Source organism: Pristiophorus japonicus, chromosome 18, assembly GCF_044704955.1.
Source record: "Pristiophorus japonicus isolate sPriJap1 chromosome 18, sPriJap1.hap1, whole genome shotgun sequence".
In the NCBI taxonomy this organism is placed as follows: Eukaryota; Metazoa; Chordata; class Chondrichthyes; family Pristiophoridae; genus Pristiophorus; species Pristiophorus japonicus.
This window is the reverse complement of record NC_091994.1, coordinates 8,777,345-8,800,623: the sequence shown is the minus strand read 5'-3', so window position 1 is coordinate 8,800,623 and position 23,279 is coordinate 8,777,345. Positions and strand designations below refer to the sequence as shown.

The window sequence follows — 23,279 nt, the reverse complement described above, 5'->3', positions numbered from 1 at the left end:
GACAATACAAAGATGGGAGGAAAACCAATGTCTGAGGAGGACACAAAATCTGCAAAAGGACGTAGACAGGCTAAGTGAGTGGGCACAAATTTGGAAGATGGAGTATAATGTTGGAAAGTGAGAGGTTATGCACTTTTGGCAGAAAAAAATCCAAGAGCAAGTTATTATTTAAATGGAGAAAGATTGCAAAGTGCCGCAGTACAGTGGGACCTGGGGGTACTTGTGCATGAAACACAAAAGGATAGTATGCAGGTACAGCAAGTGATCAGGAAGGCCAATGGTATCTTGGCCTTTATTACAAAGGGGACAGAGTATAAAAGCAGGGATGTCTTGCTACAGCTATATAAGATATTGGTGAGGCCACACCTGGAATACCGTATGCAGTTTTGGTTTTCATATTTACGAAAGGGTATACTTGCTTTGGAGGCAGTTCAGAGAAGGTTCACTCAGTTGATTCTGGGGATGAAGGGGTTGACTTATGAGGAAAGGTTGAGTAGGTTGGGCCTCTACTCATTGGAATTCAGAAGAATGAGAGATAATATCGAAATATAAGATTATGAGGGGCTTGACAAGGTGGCTGTGGAGAGGATGTTTCCACTGATGGGGGAAGACTAGAACTAGAGGGCATGATCTTAGACTAAGGGACCGCCCATTTAAAATAGATGAGGAGAAATTTCTTTTGAGGGTTGTGGATCTGTGGAATTCGCTCCTTCAGAGAGCTGTTGAAGCTGGGACATTGTCTATTTCTGTCTTAAATTTGTTCAGTTTCTTAACCGATAAGGGGTTATGGAGAGCATGATCAGATCAGCCATGATTTTATTAACTGGCAGAGCATGCTCGAAGGGCTGTATGGCCTACTCCTGCTCCTATTATGTTATCTTTTCATATGTGCTGTGATCTTTTTACATCCCACTAAACTGGTGAATCAAGCCTCTATATAACACCTCAAGATAGCACTTGTAGCAATGCGGCATTCCCTAAGTACTGCTGGATTATGTGCTCAAATCTTGGATCTTGAACTCCGCATAATTCATAGGCGAGGGTTCTACTCGTTGATCAAAGATCGACGTGATGATTGATTCATGTATTTCTTTTCTATATTTTCTCGTACTTATTGTCATTGTATACTCGTGTCAGATGTAACTCAGTTGGGAGCAATCTCACCTTTGAGTTAGAAGGTTGTGGTTGAGGGACTTGAGCACAAAAATCTAGGTTGATACTCCAGGGCAGTGCTGAGGGAAAGCTGCATTGTCGGAGGTGCTGTTTTTCGGATAAGACGTTAAACCGAGGCCCCACCTGCCCCCTCAAGTGGATGTAAAAGATCCCAAGGCACTATTTTGAAGAAGAGCAGGGGAATTATCCCCAGTGTCCTGGCCAAAATTTATCCCTCAATCAGCATAACAAAAAACAGAATATATGGTCAATATCATGCTGCTGTTTGTGGGATCTTGCTGTGTGCAAATTGGCTGCCGCGTTTCCTTCACTACGACAGTGGCTATACCCCAAAAGTACTTCGTTGGCTATAAAGTGCTTTGTGACGTCTGATCATCTGGAAAGGTGCTATAGAAATACAAGTCTTTCTTTTCTTTGTGTTTCCAGTTGGGTCAGTGGATGGTAGTTTGTGACTTTGCTTCATTCTCAACCTGGAGGAGGTGCAGAAAGTTAGGGATGAGGTCATCTAAGTACTACTTCGCCTCGCGTTGCTGGCTCTGAGGTAATATTCCTTTTTCCACCGTGTTCTATTAGTGGTCCAACAAGATGTTGTTCCTTGATTGACAATGTCATTTTCATATTGGTTTATTATTTTTGAGCAGTTTATTTAAAAAAAAAAAAAATTCAAATCTGAAAATTCTCATCCTGACCAGGTTTACCAGAAACCTTTTCTCACAGCAAGTTTTTGAAGAATATTCTCTGGGGTGGGTGGATGTATTAGTCATCACATCCCCTCCATATGCAATTGTAATTATTTTAAAAGAAAGAAAAACTTACATTTATATAGCGCTTTTCACGACCACCGGATGTCTCGAAGCGCTTTACAGCCAATGAAGTACTTTTGGAGTGTAGTCATTTTTGTAATGTATGCACAAGCAAGCTCCCACAAACAGCCGCAAACATTTATGGCTAGACAGATTCTCCCTTGTTTTTCCTCCCTTTTTCCACTTTTTCTCTCGTGTACGCACACGCTCTGGTTGAAGTCGTGGCCATCTTTTGAGAAAATTGAATAAATATTTGAAGCCAAGGAAGATGCAAGACTATGAGGAGAGTGCAAGGCAGTGGAAGTAGTTTTTGATTGCTCTAGCAAAGAGCCAGTGTAGAAGCAGTGGGCTGCATGGCCCCCTTTAGTGCGGTAAACATCTATGGTTTTATGACTGTTATAATTAAATTCTAGTTGGATAATACTCCCCTCAAATAATTTGTCGTCATCCTTTAAAATCTTTGATTTTCTAATTTTGTTTGAGGTAGAGTAACATTTGTTGGGTTTAACTCTTCAGTTTGTGATAACTTTGCAAATGTTATGTTTTATTTTCTCAAAATTTCTGATGACTTGTGAAAACAGTTTGAGAGGAATGTACACTGTCACAAAGAGTAATCATTTGAGATTACAATAAGGTCTGTGTGCTTCTGTACCGGTATGAATCATTTACCAAGTATCTTGTTCATTTGGGTAAATTCCTGGTTCTGAAATGATCAGGTTATGATAAAAATATGTTGTTTCAGACTTCAGACTGGTGAGGTTCTGACCTCTATTAAGGAATAGTTCAAAGGGGAGTTGAGGCACAATTTTATAAACACAAACTCTCATGTTGCATTTTGCAAGAAAGGACTCAAAATTAATTTAAACTGACCACTGAATACCAATTGATTGTATGAGAGTAGGTGGGGAAATTCAGACTCCAGGTTTCTAACTAACTCACTGAAGAGTCCAATGTGATTTCTGAAAGCATTTCTGAATATCTGAGTATTTGTGGTATCCTGCTCTCATGTCTCTGTCGGACAACTTTCAATAACCCAATTGTGGACCATTTCCCATACCTCGGGAGCCTCTTATCAACAAGAGCAGACATTGACGACGGGATTCAACAGTGTCTCTAGTGCGCCAGTGTAGCCTTCGGCTGCCTGAAGAAATGAGTGTTTGACGAGCAGGCCCTCAAAACTGCCACTGAGCTCATGATGTACAGGGCTGTAGTAATACCCGCCCTCCTGTATGGCTCAGAGACATGGACCATGTACAGTCGACACCAAGTCGGAGAAATACCACCAACCATGTCTCCAAGATCCTACAAATCCCCTAGGAAGACAGACGCACCAACGTTAGCGTCCTCTATCAGGCCAACATCCCCAGCATTGAAGCACTGACCACACTCGATCAGCTCCACTGGGCAGGCCGCATCGTTCGCAGGCCAGACACAAGATTCCCAAAGCAAGCGCTCTACTCTGAACTCCTTCACGGCAAATGAGCCAAAGGGGGGCAGAGGAAATGTTACAGGGACACCCTCAAAGACTCCCTGATAAAGTGCAACATCCCCACAGACACCTGGGAGTCCCTGGCCAAAGACCACCCTAAATGGAGGAAGTGCATCCGGGAGGGCGCCGAGCACCTCGAGTCTCATCGGTAAGAGCATGCAGAAATCAAGCGCAGGCAGCGGAAAGGGCTTGCGGAAAACCTGTCCCACCCGCCCTTTCCCTCAACGACTATCTGTCCCACCTGTGACAGGTACTGTGGTTGGACTGTTCAGCTACCTAAGGACTCATTAAGAGTGGAAGCAAGTCTTCCTCAATTCCGAGGGACTGTCTATGATGATGAGGACATATAAATAGGAATATAAACCAGGAAATAGTGGGGGCTTGTAAAAAGGAACAGCAATAATCATGGGTGATTTTAACCTCCACATTGGACAAATCAAATTGGTCTGGGTAGCCTTGAGGAAGAGTTCATAGAGTGCATGAGGGACGAGTTCCTTGAGCAGTATGTAACGGAACTAACCAGGAGGCAGGCTACCTTAGATCTGGTCCTGTGTAACGAGACAGGATTAATAAACAATCTCCTAGTAAAGGATCCCCTTGGAATGAGTGATCATGGCATGGTTGAATTTCAAATTCAGATGGAGGGTGGGAAAGTTGGATCTCAAACCAGCGTACTAAGCTTAAATAAAGGAGACTACAAAGGTATAAGGGCAGAGTTGGCTAAAGTGGAGTGGGAAAATAGATCAAAGTGTATGACGGTTGATGAACTGTGGCATACATTTAAGGAGATATTTCGTAACTCAAGAAAAATATATTCCAGTGAGGAGGAAAAGGTGTAAAAGAAAAGAGCCATCCGTGGCTAACTAAAGAAATAAAGGATGGTATCCAATTAAAAACCAGGTACCATACAAAGTGGCCAAAACCAGTGGGAGGACAGAAGATTGGGAAGCTTTTAAAAGCCAGCAAAGAATGACTCAAAAAATGATTAAGGGAAGATAGACTAACACAAAATATAAAAACAGATAGCAAGAGTTTTCTTGTCGGTTTCTAAAAAGGAAAAGAGTGACTAAAGTAAATGTTGGTCCCTTAGAGGACGAGACTGGGGAATTAGTAATGGGGAACATGGAGATGGCAGAAACTCTGAACAAATATTTTGTATCAGTCTTTACGGTAGAGGACACTAACAATATCCCAACAGTGGATAGTCAAAGGGATATGGGGGAGGAGGTGGTACTCAGCAATATAATGGGAATAAAGGTGGATAAATCCCTTGGACCTGATGGCTTGCATCCTAGGTCTTGAGAGGTAGCGGCAGGGATAATGGATGCATTGGTTGTAATTTACAAAAATTCACTGGATTCTGGGGAGATGCCAGCAGTTTGGAAAATTGCAAATGTAACGCCCCTTTTTAAAAAAGACCAACTAAAAGCAGGAACCTATAGACCAGTTAGCCTAACATCTGTGGTTGGGAAAATGTTGGAGTCCATTATTAAAGAAGCAGTAGCAGGACGTTTGGAAAAACATAATTCAGTCAGGCAGAGTCAGCATGGATTTATGAAGGGGAAGTCATGTTTGAACAGGGTGGATAAAGGGGATCAGTGGATGTGATGTATTTGGACTTCCAGAAGGCATTTGACAAGGTGCCATATAAAAGAATACTGCACAAGATAAAAGTTCACGGGGTTGGGTTAATATGTTAGCATGAATAGAGGATTGGCTAACTAACAGAAAACAGAGTCGGGATAAATGGTTCATTCACGGGTTGGCAATCAGTAACTAATGGGGTGTCGCAGGGATCAGTGCTGGGACCCCAACTATTTACAATCGAAATTAATGACTTTGAAGAAGGGACTGATACAAAGATGGGAGGAAAAGCAATGTGTGAGGAGGACACAAAATCTGCAAAAGGACATGCAGGCTAAGTGAGTGGGCAAAAGTTTGGCAGATGGAGTATAATGTTGGAAAGTGAGAGGTTATGCACTTTGGCAGAAAAAAATCAAAGAGCAAGTTATTATTTAAATGGAGAAAGATTTTAAAGTGCTGCAATACAGCAGGACCTGGGGGTACTTGTGCATGAAACACAAGATTAGTATGCAGGTACAGCAAGTGATCAGGAAGGCCAATGGTATCTTGGCCTTTATTGCAAAGGGAATGGAGTATAAAAGCAGGGAAATCTTGCTACAGTTATACAGCATATTGGTGAGGCCACACCTGGAATACTGCGTACAGTTTTGGTTTACATATTTACGAAAGGATATACTTACTTTGGAGGTAGTTCAAAGAAGGTTCACCAGGTTGATTCTGGAGATGAGGGGGTTGACATTTGAGGAAAGGTTGAGTAGGTTGGGCCTCTACTCATTGGAATTCAGAAGATTCGAATCGTATAAGATTGTGGGGGCTTGACAAGGTGGATGCAGAGAGGATGTTTCCACTGATGGGGGAGACTAGAACTAGGGGGCCTAATCTTAGAATATGCGTCCGCCCATTTAAAACTGAGATGAGGAGAAATTTCTTCTGAGGGTTGTAAATCTGTGGAATTCGCTGCCTCAGAGAGCTGTGGAAGCTGGGTCATTGAATAAATTTAAGGCAGAGATAGACAGTTTCTTAACCAATTTTAAGGGGAGCCGGCAGGGAAGTGTACCTGAGTCCATGATTGTATTAAATAGCGGAGCAGGCTGGAGGGGCCGAATGGCCTACTCCTCTTATTTCTTACGTTCTTAAATGTGCCCATAAATGCAGACTGGACTTGATTTCCTAAAGGGAAGCTTCTGCTTGTCGCCCTCGTTCTGCCTGACTGAGATCCCCACAGTGGTATTGAGCAATAAATCTTGTAGATTCCCATTAGTGCTTTTTTTTTAAAAAAAGCTTTTTTTTCTCTCCTATTGGATTCCTGAAATTACTCTCTGCCATTTAATGCCTTGTACCACTTTTCCCTCTTGAGGGTTGATGGGACTGTTGGCGATTGTGGCCTTCTCCACAGCTGCCCTAGATGCTTCTCCATACTGGCCCTACAGGAAATGTGCTTCTGCATGCTACATTTTCCTCCCTGTATGCTCAGCTACCTTGGAACTGAGGTTCCAATCAGTTGCCTGCCTAAAAAGCTCCTTAAATTAGCCTACTAAAAATCATGCTATGACCCCTGAAAACTGAATTCTATTCTACTGTTACAGCTGCCAAACCAGGTTCTGCAAACTTTTGATAAACCTGTTCGCTAGTACAGGAGTGCCAAGTTTTTTTTTTACTTTCATGGACCACTTGAGTACACAGCATGTGGAGCCTGTGGGGTGGCATTAAAATTTTAAATCAATCCCACTAATTTGTATATATCTGAAGCTGTACATACAAACATATCTAGATTTCTGATTTGATTTGTTCTTATCAGTTTAATATCCCCTATCTGGGGACCAAATATTAAATTGATTTTTGGAACAGGGAGATAGAACAGGGGCTTGCTCCGTCCACTCCACGCACCGACCTGGTATTGCAATGTTTCCAGGAACGGTGCAGCTTCCCCTCTCTGCCTTTTGGCTAAGATCAAATGTAGTAGCGCAAAGTGATCTTTGGCGCTGGAGTTGATCTGACAAGAATGGGGGGGGAAAAATCTAGATTTCTGATTTACGATTTTTCTGCTAAATCCGTGTGGAAAAGTACTTTCTAAGCTGCTAAGCCCACAAAATTCAAATAGGACAAATTGGGAAATAAGAAGAACAAGTACAAGTTGAACAGAGTTTTCTGGGCTGCTTGGGCTAAATTTGTTGGGTTTGTGGGTTGGGCTGTAGTATAACGCCTGCATTCGTACAATCTGCTCAATAGTACAATTTGGAAGAAACTAAAGAGTAGGGGCAACTTGATCCAGAAACTCGCTGGATTCACATGGGGAGCAGACGCTCAAACCCCTCCGTACGGCAGCACTTGCCTTAGTGTACTCTACAGCGGAGTACTGCTCTGCGGCATGGCGATCAAGTCCGCATGTCAAATCCGTTGATGTCCAGCTGAATTCCACTGAGAATTATCACCGGTACGCTTTTATCAGCACCAGCACCTTGGCTCCCCATGCTTGCAAACATCGCCCCACCACACCTATGCTGCAAATATACAGTCTCCAGAGAATATAACTGCTACACTAGCAAAGACATGCCGATCCAGGCCGACTTGAACAAATTTCCAACCCCTCTCAAATCTGAGGCCATTTTGGACCGTGGCCGAAGCCCTTCAGTGATCTCCCTTCATCCTTGATGACCGATGGCAAAATGCTTGGAAGAAGCGCGACATACGGAATGGATTCCTTAGAGGACCCCACAGTACAACCTGTAGGATCAAGCATTCCTTGCAAACAGTGGACAACCATCAACCTCCTCAGAACCGGTCATGGTTGATGCTGCCACCTACTCCATAGGTTGAAGATTAAAGCCTCCCCATCATGCGACTATGGAGCTCCTAATCGGACCCTGGAGCACATAATTGAGCACTGCCCTCAGGTCATTCGCAGGCAGCATATAAGAGATCCACGCTTTGGCCTGGATATCCAACTTGGATATTGATGTTTGATTTGCTTTGCTACTACCATATAAAAGAATAAGTATAATCTGCATGTGCACATTTTACTTCAGTCTTTCTGCCATACCTTAATCCCTACTCTATAAACTCTCTGCTGCACTTTATTAAATAAAATCCTACAGAATTGGCTGGTCTGGGATGATGGCTGCACCTGTGTGCAGTGGGGGCCTGGTACTTCTGCCAGCAACAGTACATTATCAATATAAATGAGATGAGCTAGCAGATATATGTGGAGATAGAAGTTCTTATTGTAGTCTTTCAATCCTCCTTCGATATGGGAGTGGTGCCAGAGGACTGGAGGATTGCAAATAGTACACCCCTGTTCAAAAAAGGGGGAGAGAGATAAACCTGGTAACTGCAGGCCAATCAGTCTTAATGTCAGTCGTGGGGAAAGTTATTGGAAATCACAAAAGGATAAAATTAATTCTCACCTTGGCGAGGCACGGGTTAAAAATGAACAGCAAGCACAGATTTGAAAAAGGCAAATTATCTGACTAACCTGTGCATTTTTGATGAAGTTAGCGAGGGTTGCTGAAGGTTGTGCAGTAGATATTGCTTGCATGGTCTTTCAAAAGGCATTAAAATATCGCATAACTGACTTTTATGGGAAATAGCACATGGTAGTAAAGGGATGGTGGTGACTTGACTATGTAATTGGCTAAGGGAGAAGTGGTGAACGGATGTTTTTCTGACTGGAGAGAAGTATGCAGTAGGGTCTCCCAGGGGTCAGTACTAAGACCATTGCTTTTCTTATATATCTTAAACGATAAGGGCTTATGGGGAGCGGGCAGGGAAGTGGAGCTAAGTCCATGATCAGATCAGCCATGATCTTATTGAATGGCGGAGCAGGCTCGAGGGGCCGTATGGCCGCCTCCTGTTCCTATTATGTTCTTCTATAAATGACCTGGATTTGGGTATGGGGAGTACAAATTTGAAGTTTGCAGATGATACAAAACTTGCCAACGTAGCAAATAGTGAGCAGGCTAGTCGCAGACTTCGCCCATGATGGTAATTTGACTTCCATTTATGACTCAACAAACTGGTATTGATCATTTAGGGCAAAGGAGCTGAGAGACACTGGAGGGATGTGATCAGGGTCCAGGAGAGGCGTGTGTTTGGGGCCAGGGGCCCAGGGGCAGCACGGGCCAGCCCACACTGAGATATGTGTGCGCACTAGGTCCGTGCAGCAGAGCAGGTCTCCAGTTGTCTTGGGTAATTCTTGCCACTGGATCAAGACCTAGCTCTGTCAAGCCGTGTGGTGGCTGGTGTGCAACGGCCACCACACGTTTTTTTAAAAATCCACACACAGGCATCTTCCACCCTTGAGGATGTAGTTCGGGTTCTTCTTTCGAAACATCTGTGAACTCATCCTTTTTTTGCCGTGGAAACAAGTCATCCTCGTTTCGAGGGACCGCCTATGATTGATCATTTGGGTCGTTCCTTTTGTTACCTTTGTTCTTTCAGAGTAAAATGAATACAGAAGCAGCAGTCTTAAGTCGTGCTAGCAATATTTGCAGGATCCCAGAGCTTCAACAGACAGCTCAATGGGGTCAAGTTTTGGGTTGAGTTGCTCCTATTTTTTTTTGAGCAACTGGTTTAGAATGGAGTATCTTAGAAATTGCAATTCTCAGCATTTAGTTTGCTCCAGTTCTAGTCAGTTAGAACAGTTTCATTTTGGAACAGATTTTTTTTTTCAAAAGGCGGTGTGTCCGGCCACTTGCGCCTGTTTTGCAAGTTTAGGCAGTAAAAGCTTACTCCAAACTAACTTAGAATGGAGTAAGTGTAGATTTTTGTACGCTCAGAAAACCTTGCCTACACTTTAGAAATCAGGAGGAGGGGGGGAAAGAGAAGCAATTAAATTCTCCAAGCATTCAACAGTCTTTCTTATATAAATAGAGCCAACCTGAATTTAAAAAAAAAATTATAAACAAAGCAAATAAAAAATATTGAATACTCCTACCTGTGTGAAGCAGCAGCAGGTTTTGAGCTGCGGTGCTTCAGGCAGGCCTTCCATGTAGGAGACGGGGGCGGCGTCAGTGGCTCAACGGCAGATGAAGAAACAGCACGCAGCCTTTGAGCTGCGGAGGAGGCTGAGGCCATTCGGCCACGGGATAGCGGCGGTGGCTGTATGGCAGCCGAAGAAAGAGGAAGGAGGCTGAGGCCATTCGGCCAGGAGACAGGGTAGGTGTGCAAAGCACCGGGAGGAAGAGCCAGCCAGCTAGCCAGTTTAAAACTTAAATTTGTAATTCCAGTATGGGTGCTGCATTGTCAACACCACGGATTATGCAATGGTTCGGCAGCAATTCACTGCATAGAGAATTGATTAGAGCTCGCTGCACCAGGAACGTCATAGCCCGTAGGCTGATGGGCAGGAGACCTTACCCACGTTGGCAATATCGAGCCAGGCGCTCGACCTGCACATGAGCGAGGCTGATTGTGTCAAAAGGCTGCGTTTCTGCATAGAAGTTGTCGTTGAGATCTGTGATATGCTGAGAGCAGATTTGCAGTCCAGAAGCAGAACGCCAACTGCCTTGTCTGTTGAAGTGAAGGTAACAGCTTACCTTCTATGCCTCTGGATCGTTTCAGGCTACAACTGGAGATGTGCGCCATCTCTCAACGTGCAATACATGCTTGTGTTTACCAGGTCACGGCTGCACTGTATGCACGGAGGAATGACTTCTTCAAGTTCCCAATGACTGCACAAGCGATCCATGAGAGGGCTGTGGGCTTCTTCAGGATTGCTGGCTTCCCAAAGGTACAGGGCTGCATTGATTGTACTCGCATCGCCTTGCGAGCACCTGTGGAGGATTCCGAACAGTACAGGAATAGAAAAGGTTTCCACTCCATTAATGTGCAGCTCGTGTGTGATGACAAGCAGCGCATCATGTCAGTCGATGCAAGATACGCTGGCAGCACTCATGGTGCATTCATCCTACGTGACAGCGTTAAATCTGACATGTTTGAGCAGCAGCCAGAAGGGCAGAGCTGGCTATTAGAAGAAAAAGGGTACGGCCTGGCCACCTGGCTCATGACGCCCCCTACGCGTGACACGGACAGAAGCTGACTGTCAATACAACATGCGCATATTGCGACGCGCAGCATCATTGAGAGAGCCATTAGCATATTGAAACAGTGCCTGGACCATTCCGGAGGCCACTTGCAATACTCTCCTCAGATTGTCGGTCACTTCACTGTTGTGTGCTGCATGCTGCATAACTTAGCCATCATGAGGCAGCAGGAGCTGGTAGTGGAACCAGAAGACCCACATGAGGGGCCAGTGCCTGATAGTAATTTGGAAGAGCAGGATGAGGATGATGACAACTATCAGGAAAGCATGCAAGTGCCTGATGCCGGAGCACGAGGTTGGAGGAAGGCCGTCCATCGTGCTCCTTTAACGATTGCTTGAACAGCTCATCCATGAACGCTTCAATTACTGACGCCTGAGGGCTCTGCTACAACTGTTGCGCATGGACATGTTTATTTTTGAGTTGCTCCTATGTTGTGTTGTGTTAATGGAACATGATTCAGTTTTAATGAAAAAATATTTTATTGAAAAGTTAACGTCATTTTACTTTTTAAAATGACTCTTGAAGATCACTTATAAACTTGAAAAGTTACAAAACTTACAAAACAATTTTCAATTTGAAAAACGCTACCACAGCTACATAAAGAAGAAGAACAAAAGCAGCAAAGAAAGGCTGCAACCACCTCTCATCCACATCTCAGTGAATGTTGACTTCTTCATGGGGGTGTCATTTGATGGGCGGGGCTGTGTGCCCTTATTGCAGCAGCTATCTCCATGAGGGCCTGTGCTGTAGCTTGCATGCCCTCCCTGATGGACTGTGCCGTCGATTGCACTCCCTCGGACATTCCCTCCCTCAGTTCCCGTGTCATTACTGCTATTTCTCCCATCAGTACTGTCGCCTCTTCACCCACTGCACTGACGCTACCGATGAGTAATCGGGTAAGCTCATTGGTCTCCATACCACAACGTGAGCCGCATCTGTTGCACGCTGCATCTCAGGAGAGCGTGTCTCCAATCTCCATCTCCTCCTCCTCCTCTGCCTGGGTCTGCCTCGCGGCACCACTACACTGGGAGGGACAATGGGACGCTCGGTGTTCCAAACAGCACTAGTACATAGAAACATAGAAAATAGGTGCAGGAGTAGGCCATTCGGCCCTTCGAGCCTGCACCGCCATTCAGTAAGTTCATGGCTGAACAACTTCAGTACCCCATTCCTGCTTTCTTGCCATACCCCTTGATCCCCCTAGTAGCAAGGACTACATCTAACTCCTTTTTGAAATATATTTAGTGAATTGGCCTCAACAACTTTGTGTTAGAGAATTCCACAGGTTCACCACTCTGGGTGAAGAAGTTTCTCCTCATCTCGGTCCTAAATGGCTTACCCCTTATCCTTAGACTGTGACCTCTGGTTCTGGACTTCCCCCAACATTGGGAACATTCTTCCTGCATCTAACCTGTCTAAACCTGTCATAATTTTAAACGGTTCTATGAGATCCCCTCTCATTCTTCTGAACTCCAGTGAATACAAGCCCAGTTGATCCAGTCTTTCTTGATATGTCAGTCCTGCTATCCTGGGAATCAGTCTGGTGAACCTGCGCTGCAATCCCTCAATAGCAAGAATGTCCTTCCTCAAGTTAGGAGACCAAAACTGTACACAATACTCCAGGTGTGCCCTCACCAAGGTCCTGTACAACTGTAGCAACACCTCCCTGCCCCTGTACTCAAATCCCCTCGCTATGAAGGCCAACATGCCATTTGCTTTCTTAACCGCATGCTGTACCTGCATGCCAACCTTCAATGACTGATGTACCATGACAACCAGGTCTCGTTGCACCTCCCCTTTTCCTAATCTGTCACCATTCAGATAATAGTCTGTCTCTCTGTTTTTACAACCAAAGTGGGATAACCTCACATTTATCCACATTATACTTCATCTGCCATGCATTTGCCCACTCACTTAACCTATCCAAGTCACTCTGCAGCCTCATAGCATCCTCCTCGCAGTTCACACTGCCACCCAACTTAATGTCATCCGCAAATTTGGAGATACTACATTTAATCCCCTCGTCTAAATCATTAATGTACAATGTAAACAGCTGGGGCCCCAGCACAGAACCTTGCGGTACCCCACTAGTCATTGCCTGCCATTCTGAAAAGTACCCATTTACTCTTACTCTTTGCTTCCTGTCTGCCAACCAGTTCTCAATCCATGTCAGCACACTACCCCCAATCCCATGTGCTTTAACTTTGCACATTAATCTCTTGTGTGGGACCTTGTCGAAAGCCTTCTGGAAAGTCCAAATACACCACATCAACTGGTTCTCCCTTGTCCACTCCACTGGAAACATCCTCAAAAAATTCCAGAAGATTTGTCGAGCATGATTTTCCATTTAACAAATCCATGCTGACTTGGACCTATCATGTGACCTCTTTCCAAATGCGCTGCTATGACATCCTTAATAATTGATTCCATCATTTTACCCACTACCGATGTCAGGCTGACTGGTCTATAATTCCCTGTTTTCTCTCTCCCTCCTTTTTTAAAAAGTGGGGTTACATTGGCTACCCTCCACTCCATTGGAACTGATCCAGAGAAGATGGAATGTTGGAAAATGACTGTCAATGCATCCGCTATTTCCAAGGCCACCTTCTTAAGTACTCTGGGATGCAGACCATCAGGCCCTGGGGATTTATCGGCCTTCAATCCCATCAATTTCCCCAACACAATTTCTCGACTAATAAGGATTTCCCTCAGTTCCTCCTTCTTACTAGACCCTCTGACCCCTTTTATATCCGGAAGGTTGTTTGTGTCCTCCTTAGTGAATATCGAACCCCCAAAGTACTTGTTCAATTGGTCTGCCACTTCTTTGTTCCCTGTTATGACTTCCCCTGATTCTGACTGCAGGGGACCTATGTTTGTCTTTACTAACCTTTTTCTCTTTGCATAACTATAGAAGCTTTTGCAGTCCGTTTTAATGTTCCCTGCAAGCTTCCTCTCGTACTCTATTTTCCCTGCCCTAATCAAACCCTTTGTCCTCCTCTGCTGAGTTCTAAATTTCTCCCAGTCCCTGGGTTCGCTGCTATTTCTGGCCAATTTGTATGCCACTTCCTTGGCTTTAATACTATCCCTGATTTCCCTTGATAGCCACGGTTGAGCCACCTTCCCTTTTTTATTTTTACGCCAGACAGGGATGTACAATTGTTGTAGTTCATCCATGCGGTCTCTAAATGTCTGCCATTGCCCATCCACTGTCAACCCCTTAAGTATCAACTACACTGGGAGGCGTGGGCTGGGACGGTGGGACGCTCGGTGTTCCAGATGGCAGCACTCGAGTGCGAGCCGTGGGATGGTGGGTGAATGGGTGTAAACTGCTCCATGATATCGCCAGCACCACTGGGACCCGCAACATTGGAATCAAAACCATGGAAGGTGGAACCAGAACCTTTGCAAGGGGTTGAAACTCTGATGCCCCTTAATGATGGGGGCTCATAAGCATTAATTTGGAAGGTCTCCCCTGCCGACATTTCAGTCATCGCCGCCAGCATCCAGTCTGGATCGTCCGCATCTGGTTCTACTGGATCTTCAGGGTTGACATCATCATCATCATCATTATCATGTTCTGCAAAATACATCAGAACAGTCAAATGTTTAACAGCAAGGGAGGGGGCAGGATGGGTGGCATGCGCACTCTTTCACATAGCAGACCAGGCAGCAGGTTGATTTGAAGGGCCACGATGCATTTTCAGGACTTGACCTCTTCTTCGCGTTCGGGCCCAGCTTGTGCTGTACTGATATTGCTTTTCTCCATGTACGACTCATCATAGCAGCTACCCTCTGTTCCAAGGTGTCAGTGGATGCAGATTGGGTGTGCCTCCCCCTGTTCGAGTTGCCTCCCTTTTGTTGTGGGCCAATTTCTTCTGCAAAGAGTAAAATATAACTTTTTAGAGTGCGTCTTTCTGCAGGGTGGGACATACACATAGTCACATTTACAATTACGATTCCATTAAAAAATGAAAATATCACTTACACTAACTGCTTGACCAAGGTCATGTCATTTCTTTTTACACTGGCTTACAGATCTCATGGTATGCACCACTGCGCAGTAATCTTCTGCAACTTGGTTCCAGTGTTTCTTCTTTTCTTTAGGTGGCACTTTTATGCGATCTCTGCTCAATGACATTTACTAATATCTCCCCTTCCTCATGTAATAAATTCTTTGTTCTTGGTGGACGTTGTTCCATTGCTATATTGAATTGACTTTTTTTTATTTTTCAAAGCACTTATTTTGCATGCACTTATGCAGCACTTGTTCTGGAAGTTTAGCAGCAAAAAGCAGCACTCACTGATTTCAGCAGGTGATTTCTTCAACAGTGCTGCTAAAAGCACTCCTTCAGGCACAAAAAAATCACCAAGATTCAATCCCAAGCCTTTCCAGAGATCCACGAGACAAATCAGCACTTTTCTTCAAGTTCCTTTAAAAATGGCCGAGTGCCAATGTTTGTGACATACTGCGTGTGCACACGCGCAGGGCTGGGCTGACGTCCTCGCATCTAAGTTAGCCCCGCTCCCCTGCACTTCCAGAATCAGCGCGACTCTGTGGCTGTGGCTCCGCCCCCCGCTGATCTCTGCGCGCTGAGCTCCAAGGGACCTGCATAGAGGCTGAGAATTCCAAGCTAAGTTTTTGTCGTGCTTTTGGGCCCGAAAAACGGGCGTCGATGTCGGGGCTGCGCCATTCTAGGCGCAGCCCGAAACTTGATCCCATTGTTTGTTCAGTTGTACCTGGAAATCATGAACGGTCATTGACCTGAAACGTTAACTTTGTTTCTCTCCACAGATGCTGCCTGCCCTGAGTATTTACAGCATTTTCTGTTTGGGGAGAATTACATTTCATTCCAAATGTACAATAGGGATTTATCATACCAGCATGATTAGTGCTATTTGCACCACATTCCAGAGAACAATAGAGCCAGATATTTTCAGAAGTGCTTTTTAATTCCCTGTAATTGAACATGCCTAGATTTGTAGTTGCACAAATGTGGCAAAACCAGAAAGGAATCTCCATTATGTAAAAATACTGCATTTAATTTTTTTTTTGTTCAACTGAGTAGATTTCAGTATTTCAACGTTGTACTGAGGAAATGTTGCATTGTCTCATGTGCCCTCTTCCATATGAGACCTTAAACCAAGGTTCCACCTTACTGTTTAGGTGGATATAAAAGATCCCATAGTAATATTCAAAGAACAGGGGAATTTACCCGATATCCTTGTCAACATTTCCCCCAACCAACATTAGCCAAGGCCGACCAGCCAATCATTCATCTCATTTGCTTTTTGTGGCACCTCTCTGTGCAAATGAGCTCCCATGTATGACTACTACCAAGAAAATATTAACTCATGAATCACTTTGGAACATCTTTAGGATGATCAGGCACTACTTGTCTTTCTGTCTATCTTTTAGATATCCATCTTTCTGCCCATGCAGTTTGCACTTGTGTGAGGCACCAAAATGCTGCTGGTGCCTGTGAAACTACCAAAAAAGACAAGATCTTTAACACAGGAGGGGAGAAACTTGGGGGAAAACACACATTTAAAAGCTGTTTCTTCAACTGTATCATTTGCCTTTCATTAAATGTTGTGGTCACTTGCTTTTTGCACTTCTGCATTTTGTGTGGGAGCAGTGTGTGTGTCAGGCTGCCTGTTCAGGTGAGGTCTGTTTGTAAGACAGTAGGAGTGTGAGTGGGGAAATGTTGTCCATTACGCAAACATTTTCACTATAGCCAAGTGTTTGTTACTCCTCTGCTCACTGTCGGGGGCGGAAGTACTGTAAATTTTTTTAAAATCATGTGACGTTATTTGTACTGGGGAGACAATCATAACCAAAATCTCGCATACATGGTTTGGACTCCATTTCATGTGCAATTTTTTCTTTCAAAAAGCTCAAGTGTCAAGTTGGTTAAGTTGGTATCACCTCACCTCTGAGTCAAAGTTGTGGGTTAAAGCCTACTCTCAATTTCACCCCATTTGATGTAGGTTGACACTTCAGTGCAATACTGAGGGAGTGCTAATGTTGGAGATGCTGTTGTTTAGATTGGGCAGATTCAACAGAGGTTGGCATGGTTTAGACATGTTAAAGATTCCAAGGCTGTCTTCAAAATGAATAAGGACTTCTCCCAGTGTCCTGGCCAACATTCATCCATAGTTGCTGCATAACTTCATAGCGGGAAATATTAATCACATTTTAAAGCACTGTCCATGCAGCTTTTTTCACGTCTGAACCTGGACAGTGAGAAATTGCATTGACTGAGGATCATTATAGCAGATCCCAATCATGCCCTTGTACAACATCGACAGAAACAGGAGTTGTAGTCAATAATAGAATCTTGCTAAATCATGGCTCCTCCAAAGCCCAGGGATGTAGAGGCCAATAGTACCCCCACTGCAGCCTAGGCTGAAATCTGTTAACTTATTACTTCACATGGGTCATATCGAGTAGTGGGTTTACGCATTGATCCTTCAGGATTGACTTTTTTTTCCATACTGAAGTTGCTAAGAGTCATTTGTTTTTAATTTGCTCTACGAACTATTTTGTGGCATCCCTGAACTGAGTGCATCAATTACCAATTTCTTTTTAAAAAAAAAATGAGGAATATTTTTGTTGGGAACAAGCCAAAAGATTATACAGGGTACTTTAAACGCTAAAGTACAGTTACTCCAAAGAAAGTTTCACACCAGTTTTCTGCTTATTAGGAAGTCCATTACCTATTAAGTCATATTTTGCCTCCATATGTTGAAGGAACAACTCATTGCAAAAGTAAGGATATGATCAATTTGAAATTGTTTTTTATTGACCATCAAAAATGAGTGAAGCAGATGGCCCTCTTTATTAACCGGACTTCTCCCACAAGCATAGACCTGTTTTTGAGCCACTTCACAGTTCTTGAATTTTGTGTAATAATAGTACAACAAAAATGTCAGATGATTGTATGTGCCCACGTGGGGGAGGGGGCTGCACACGGCATGGAGGTGGTTTTGCGTTTTGTCAGCACTGATCAAGGAATACCTGATGCACTTACCTCCCGGCTTTAATTATTAGAGACCCATCATGAGTGGGACGTAAGATGAATGAATGTTACTTTGTGAATTTGTCAATCTATCATAATGTAATTGACTAAAGATTAAATCAGTTAATCAAGCAATTCTAATTTAAACTAAACACAACAATCATGCACAACGTGACACTAATGCTCTGCTTTGAAAGTTACATCAAACTTGGTTATGAATATGGCTGCTGATTTGTAGTAGCATGGTATTAGTTTAAGGCAGGAGACCTTCAGTCCATCTAGCCCACCAATCCACAGTATTCTCGATGCATTTCTAATAATCTCGAGTCCCATTTCATAGAATCATAGAATTGTACAATACAGAAGGAGGCCATTTGGCTCATTGTGCCTGTGCCGGTTCTTTGAAAGAGCTATCCAATTTAGTCCCGCTCTCCTGCTCTTTCCCCTTGGCCCTGAAAATTTTTCCTTTTTAAGTATACAGGTACAACGTCTCAAATCTGGAACTCCGAAAACCGTAATTGTCCAAAAACCAGACATTTTGCGTATCCCAGCTGGAGTTGTCCAGAATCCAGAATTATTGTCTGAAAACCGGACATTTTTGAGGCGGCCAAGACGGTGACGTCGGGCAGCGAGGGACGAGGAAACCGGTAAGAAGTGCAGCGCCGGGAATCGGCTGGCGGCGAGGAGCAGAGGATGGCTGGGAATTGGCGGGCGGAGGAATGTAGGAGCGGTGAGTGTGTGAGGAGCGGAGGATGGGGCGAGGGGGGGAAATCTGCTCGGAGCGGAGGATGGGTGGGAATTGGCGAGTGTGCGAAGAGCGGAAGATTGGCGGCGGGAGTCGGTGAGCAGTGAGGTCCGAAATTCGGCACAGATTCGGTCCCAAGGATTCCGGATTTTGGACGTTGTACCTATGTATCCAATTTCCTTTTGAAAGTTATGATTGCATCTGCTTTCCTTTCGAGCAATGAATTCCAGATCATAACCACTTGCTGTGTGTATATATTTTTTTTAAACTCCTTGGTTCCCCTTTGGTTCTTTTGCCAATTACATTAAATATGTGTTCTCTAGTTACTGACCCAGTGGAAACAGTTTCTCATAAAAACCCTTCATAATTTTGAAAAATGATTAAATCATCCCTTAACCTTCTATGCTCCAAGGAGAGCAATCCCAGCTACAGAAACCTGTCTGTTCACAAGAACCTGTCAAGTTCCTCTTTGAAATCCATTATGATTTCTTGTTCCACCACCCATGCTGGGCAGTGTCTTTTTAAAGTTCCTCCTGTATTTTTGTTTGTGGGGCTGTGCTTTATGCATATTGGCTGTTGTGATTCCTACATTACATTACATTAGTGGCTAGACTTCAAAAGTGCTTCATTAGTTGAGAAGCAGTTTGGGAGGTTCTGAGTTCCTGAAAAGCGCTATATAAATACAAGTCTGTTCTTTTGTAAATATGACCCCCCCCATCTTGTACTGAAATTCGGTATTAGGCAAAAAAGCGCACTTGAATCCAATTTGTTCAAACCTTTTAATAATTGAATATGAACCTGGCCTCAACCAACATCACAAACAGATTATCTGGTCATTATCACATTACTGTTTGTGGAAGCTTGCTGTGCGCAAATTGGCTGCAGTGCTTCCTACTTTACAACAGTGATTATACTTCAAAAAATACTTCATTGATGTAAAGTGCTTTTGGACATCCTGAGGTTGTGAAAGGAGCTTTTAAATTAATGAAGTTAAACAAGACCCACGCCTGGGTAGGTTTTATCTGTACCAAGTTAAACTGAGACTCTCTGCAATCTTAAAGCAAATTGAAAATTCATGTATTGCTATCTTGTTTGAAGACAGTGCTGCTAAATTCAGAATTGGCATAATCTGAGCATTATGATTTAGTATCAGGACTCTATAATCATAGCACCAGTTAATAAACACTAGCCTGCCAATGAATTCAAAAGCAGTTCTGTTAGTGCACTGAAAAGTTTGAAAGCAGCAGTATCATTTGAGAATGTTGGAAATTTTAAAATAAAGAACAGTGGTTGTATTGTGTGTCAGACTGATAGTTACTCCCATGGAGCAAGCACATCATATTCAGTTGTTCTGGTTGCTTTTGGCCGTGAGCATCTAAAATGTCAATAATCTGTGTTTATTTTAAAAAGCAATCTTTTTTTAAAAGGCTATTTCTATGTATCTTATTACAGTACTTAGTAATGCAGTGAATTGTACAGTTTGCAACTTCACTTTTTTCATATTTACATAAAAAATGGTCTTGCCAGTTTTGTTGCCAATTGAACTCATTGCTCCTGTTTCTGTGAATGTCAGAGTCCTTAACAGAATGTTCCAAGAGCTGCAGTTCCAGTGAATCTTCCCCATCGCTGTGCTGTGCCTTTTATGTTATGATCAGAACAGTTGTAATGAGTACCACATTTTGAGTTTTTTGAATAGACATTTGAAATCATGCTGAGTGTATATGCACAATAATTGATCTTGAAAGTGGATTTAAAGCTAAATAAAACATTTTATAAATGCTATTTTCAGTAGTAGTTCAATTCCATCAACCGCAGAGTGTTGTGGAAACTGATGGTGCACTTCGTTCAGAATTATATATGGGGACAGGAGAGCCAGACCATGAACCATCTAGGATATATTGCCTTCAGTACATGTAATGAGTGTGCCGTCTTGCAGCCCAACAGGATTATCAAGTTTGCAATTAGTCTGTATTTGCATTTAATCTGAAAACATAATTCCAGAAAGTCAAATTTTCTAGTTGCATTTAATTGGTCTTGTTTTAATTCAAATTCCAGCACTCTGAGCTCGTACTGATGTTTATACTGCTAGATCTGGCTCTTCCTTCTCCCAGCGGTAGGCTTTCACACACAGTTTTTCAGTCTCCTCGAATCTAGATTAAAACAGCACTAATATAAATGCAAACTAATTGAGGCATAGCCTCCTGGGACACCGATTCTCCCCGGTACTCATTACAACTGTGTATTGTATATGGTTGCCCACTCCCGACCCAGTTGTCCCCATTAACTGTATTGTGATACACCAGTTCCACCTACCCCTTCCCTCAACTACTATCTGTCCCGCCAGTGACAGAAACTGTGGCTCTCGTATTGGACTGTTCAGTCACCTAAGGACTCATTAAGAGTGGAAGCAAGTCTTTCTTGATTCCGCGGGACTGTCTATGATGATGAATCTATACATTGTTTCCTGGAATCTGTTGTTCCTGCCTGTTTGCCTAGTGCTTTATGAAATTAAAATTAATCTGAAAAGAAACTTGCTTAGTAGCATTCCAACAAATGCTGAGATAGCTGGACCAGGGGTTGGCACTCCACAGTAGATTGGGCACTACAATTTACTTCTATGCCATGAGCTAGGGAGCCGCTTGAGTTGCCAATTCACTAATCAGTGACTTGTTGAAAAGTGCTCGTGTATGGAGGTCGGATTAGAACAGGATCGGGCTCGGCTGTGCATTTACCACCGAACACTCCATCCCCGTGATTATAAAGCCTGCTGACATTTGCTTATCTAGGCTCACGAGAGGAATGTCTACTTGAACAAGGTACCAGAAGACTGATGGTGGCTATTGTGAACTATATCCAACTAAGAGTTGGCACCTTCAAGAGGGGTGGGGAGAGAAGGGAAGGGAAGGGAATGGAATGTTTTTGGTGTGGAGAAGAAGAAAACATCCTGGGAACTATATGAATTTTTTTTAAACATCCAGAAATTTTGTTTTGAATCGAGTAGAGTTACATTGCAAACTATAAAAAAAAACTTAACATTTTAGAACCAGGTGCATAGTAACATGCACTTTCCAATCTGCTACGCAAAAGAGTCTTATATGAGCAAAAAACGGAAGTGTTACTTATCAGATTATCAGTTACATCCGCTGCTATTTTTAATGACTCCAACATTGGGCCCAAGTTTGCCCCCAGGGTTAGAACGGCGCCTATTATTTACCTTGGTATTCACCCTGCCGTCCGGTCGATCCAGGCCCTTGGCGCAGCGCAGCAGAACGCATGAGGGGCGGAGCCAGATCCCGACGTTGAAAACAGTGCTGGGACCTCTGCACATGCGCGCTAGATTGTGCGCGCATGTGCAGTAGCTCCATGCCCCTGAGGCTGCGTGAGAGGGGCCCGAAGCACGCCGCCCCAGCACTGGCCGAATGGGCTCCCCGGGCGAAGATCAGACTCCGGGTGGGGCCCTCTTTTCCCTCACCACCCCACCCCTGTCCCCTCTCTTTCTCCCTGCCCCCCCCTCCTCCATCCCCTCTTTCTTTATCCCTGCTCCCCCATCCCCTCTTTCTTCATCCCCCCCCCTCCTCCATCCCCTCTCTTCTCCTCCCCCCCCCGTACCCCCCCGTCTCTCTCTCTCTCTCTCTCTCTCTCTCTCTCTCTCTCTCTCTCTCTCTCTCTCTCTCTCTCTTTTTCTCTTTCTCCTCTCTCTCTCTCTCTCTCTCTCTCTCTCTCTCTCTCTCTCTCTCTCTCCTTTTTTCCCCTCTCCCTCTCCCCCACCATTCCCTGTTCTCCTTTCCCCCCCCCCCCCCCCCCTTTCTGTCTCTCTGCCCCTCTGTCAGAAACAGAGACACACACACTGGGGTTGGGGGGGGGGGGGGGGCGAATCCCAGAACGCTGTTGGAGGGCTCCCGGTGCTGCAATCAGTGAGTAGAAACTTGATTTTTTATTTATTGATTTTTTTTTTTTTATTGATTTATTTATCATTGATGATGATGGTTCTTTATTTGTACAAGTGATGTGTTTAATGTTTGTAAACCCCCCTCTTCCCACCCCTCCCCATCTCTCAATCTCTACGCCTGGTTTATAAGTGTAGGCAAGGTTTTTCTGAGCGTACAAAAATCTACACTTACTCCAAACTAACTTAGAATGGAGTAAGTTTTCGCTGCCTAAACTTGCAAAACAAGTGTAAGTGGCTGAACACGCCCCCTTTTGGGGGAAAAAAAATCTGTTCTAAAATGGAACTATTCTAACTCACTAGAACTGGAGCAAACTAAATGGCGAGAATTGCAATTTCTAAGATGCTCCATTCTAAACTAGTTGCTCCAAAAAAAAAATAGGAGCAACTCGGGCCGAAACTTGAGCCCATTTATCTCTACTAGTGAAAATAAAAACATTAATGCAAATGCATATGAACAATAACCACATTTTGCATTA

The 23,279-nt window shown here is 43.9% G+C and overlaps 1 protein-coding gene and 1 pseudogene across 2 annotated transcripts in view; both read left to right on the top strand.

Moving 5' to 3' along the window:
- Nucleotides 1-1,604: 1,604 nt before the first annotated feature.
- gng7 (guanine nucleotide binding protein (G protein), gamma 7) overlaps nucleotides 1,605-23,279 on the top strand; it is a 122,789-nt gene continuing 101,114 nt past the window's right edge. For both annotated transcript variants that reach the window (XR_011587579.1, XM_070859627.1), the window contains exon 1: nucleotides 1,605-1,714. The gene's annotated coding sequence lies outside the window, so the exon portion shown is untranslated. The remainder of the gene's footprint in view (nucleotides 1,715-23,279) is intronic.
- Nucleotides 6,813-6,977, top strand: LOC139229427 (U2 spliceosomal RNA; annotated as a pseudogene).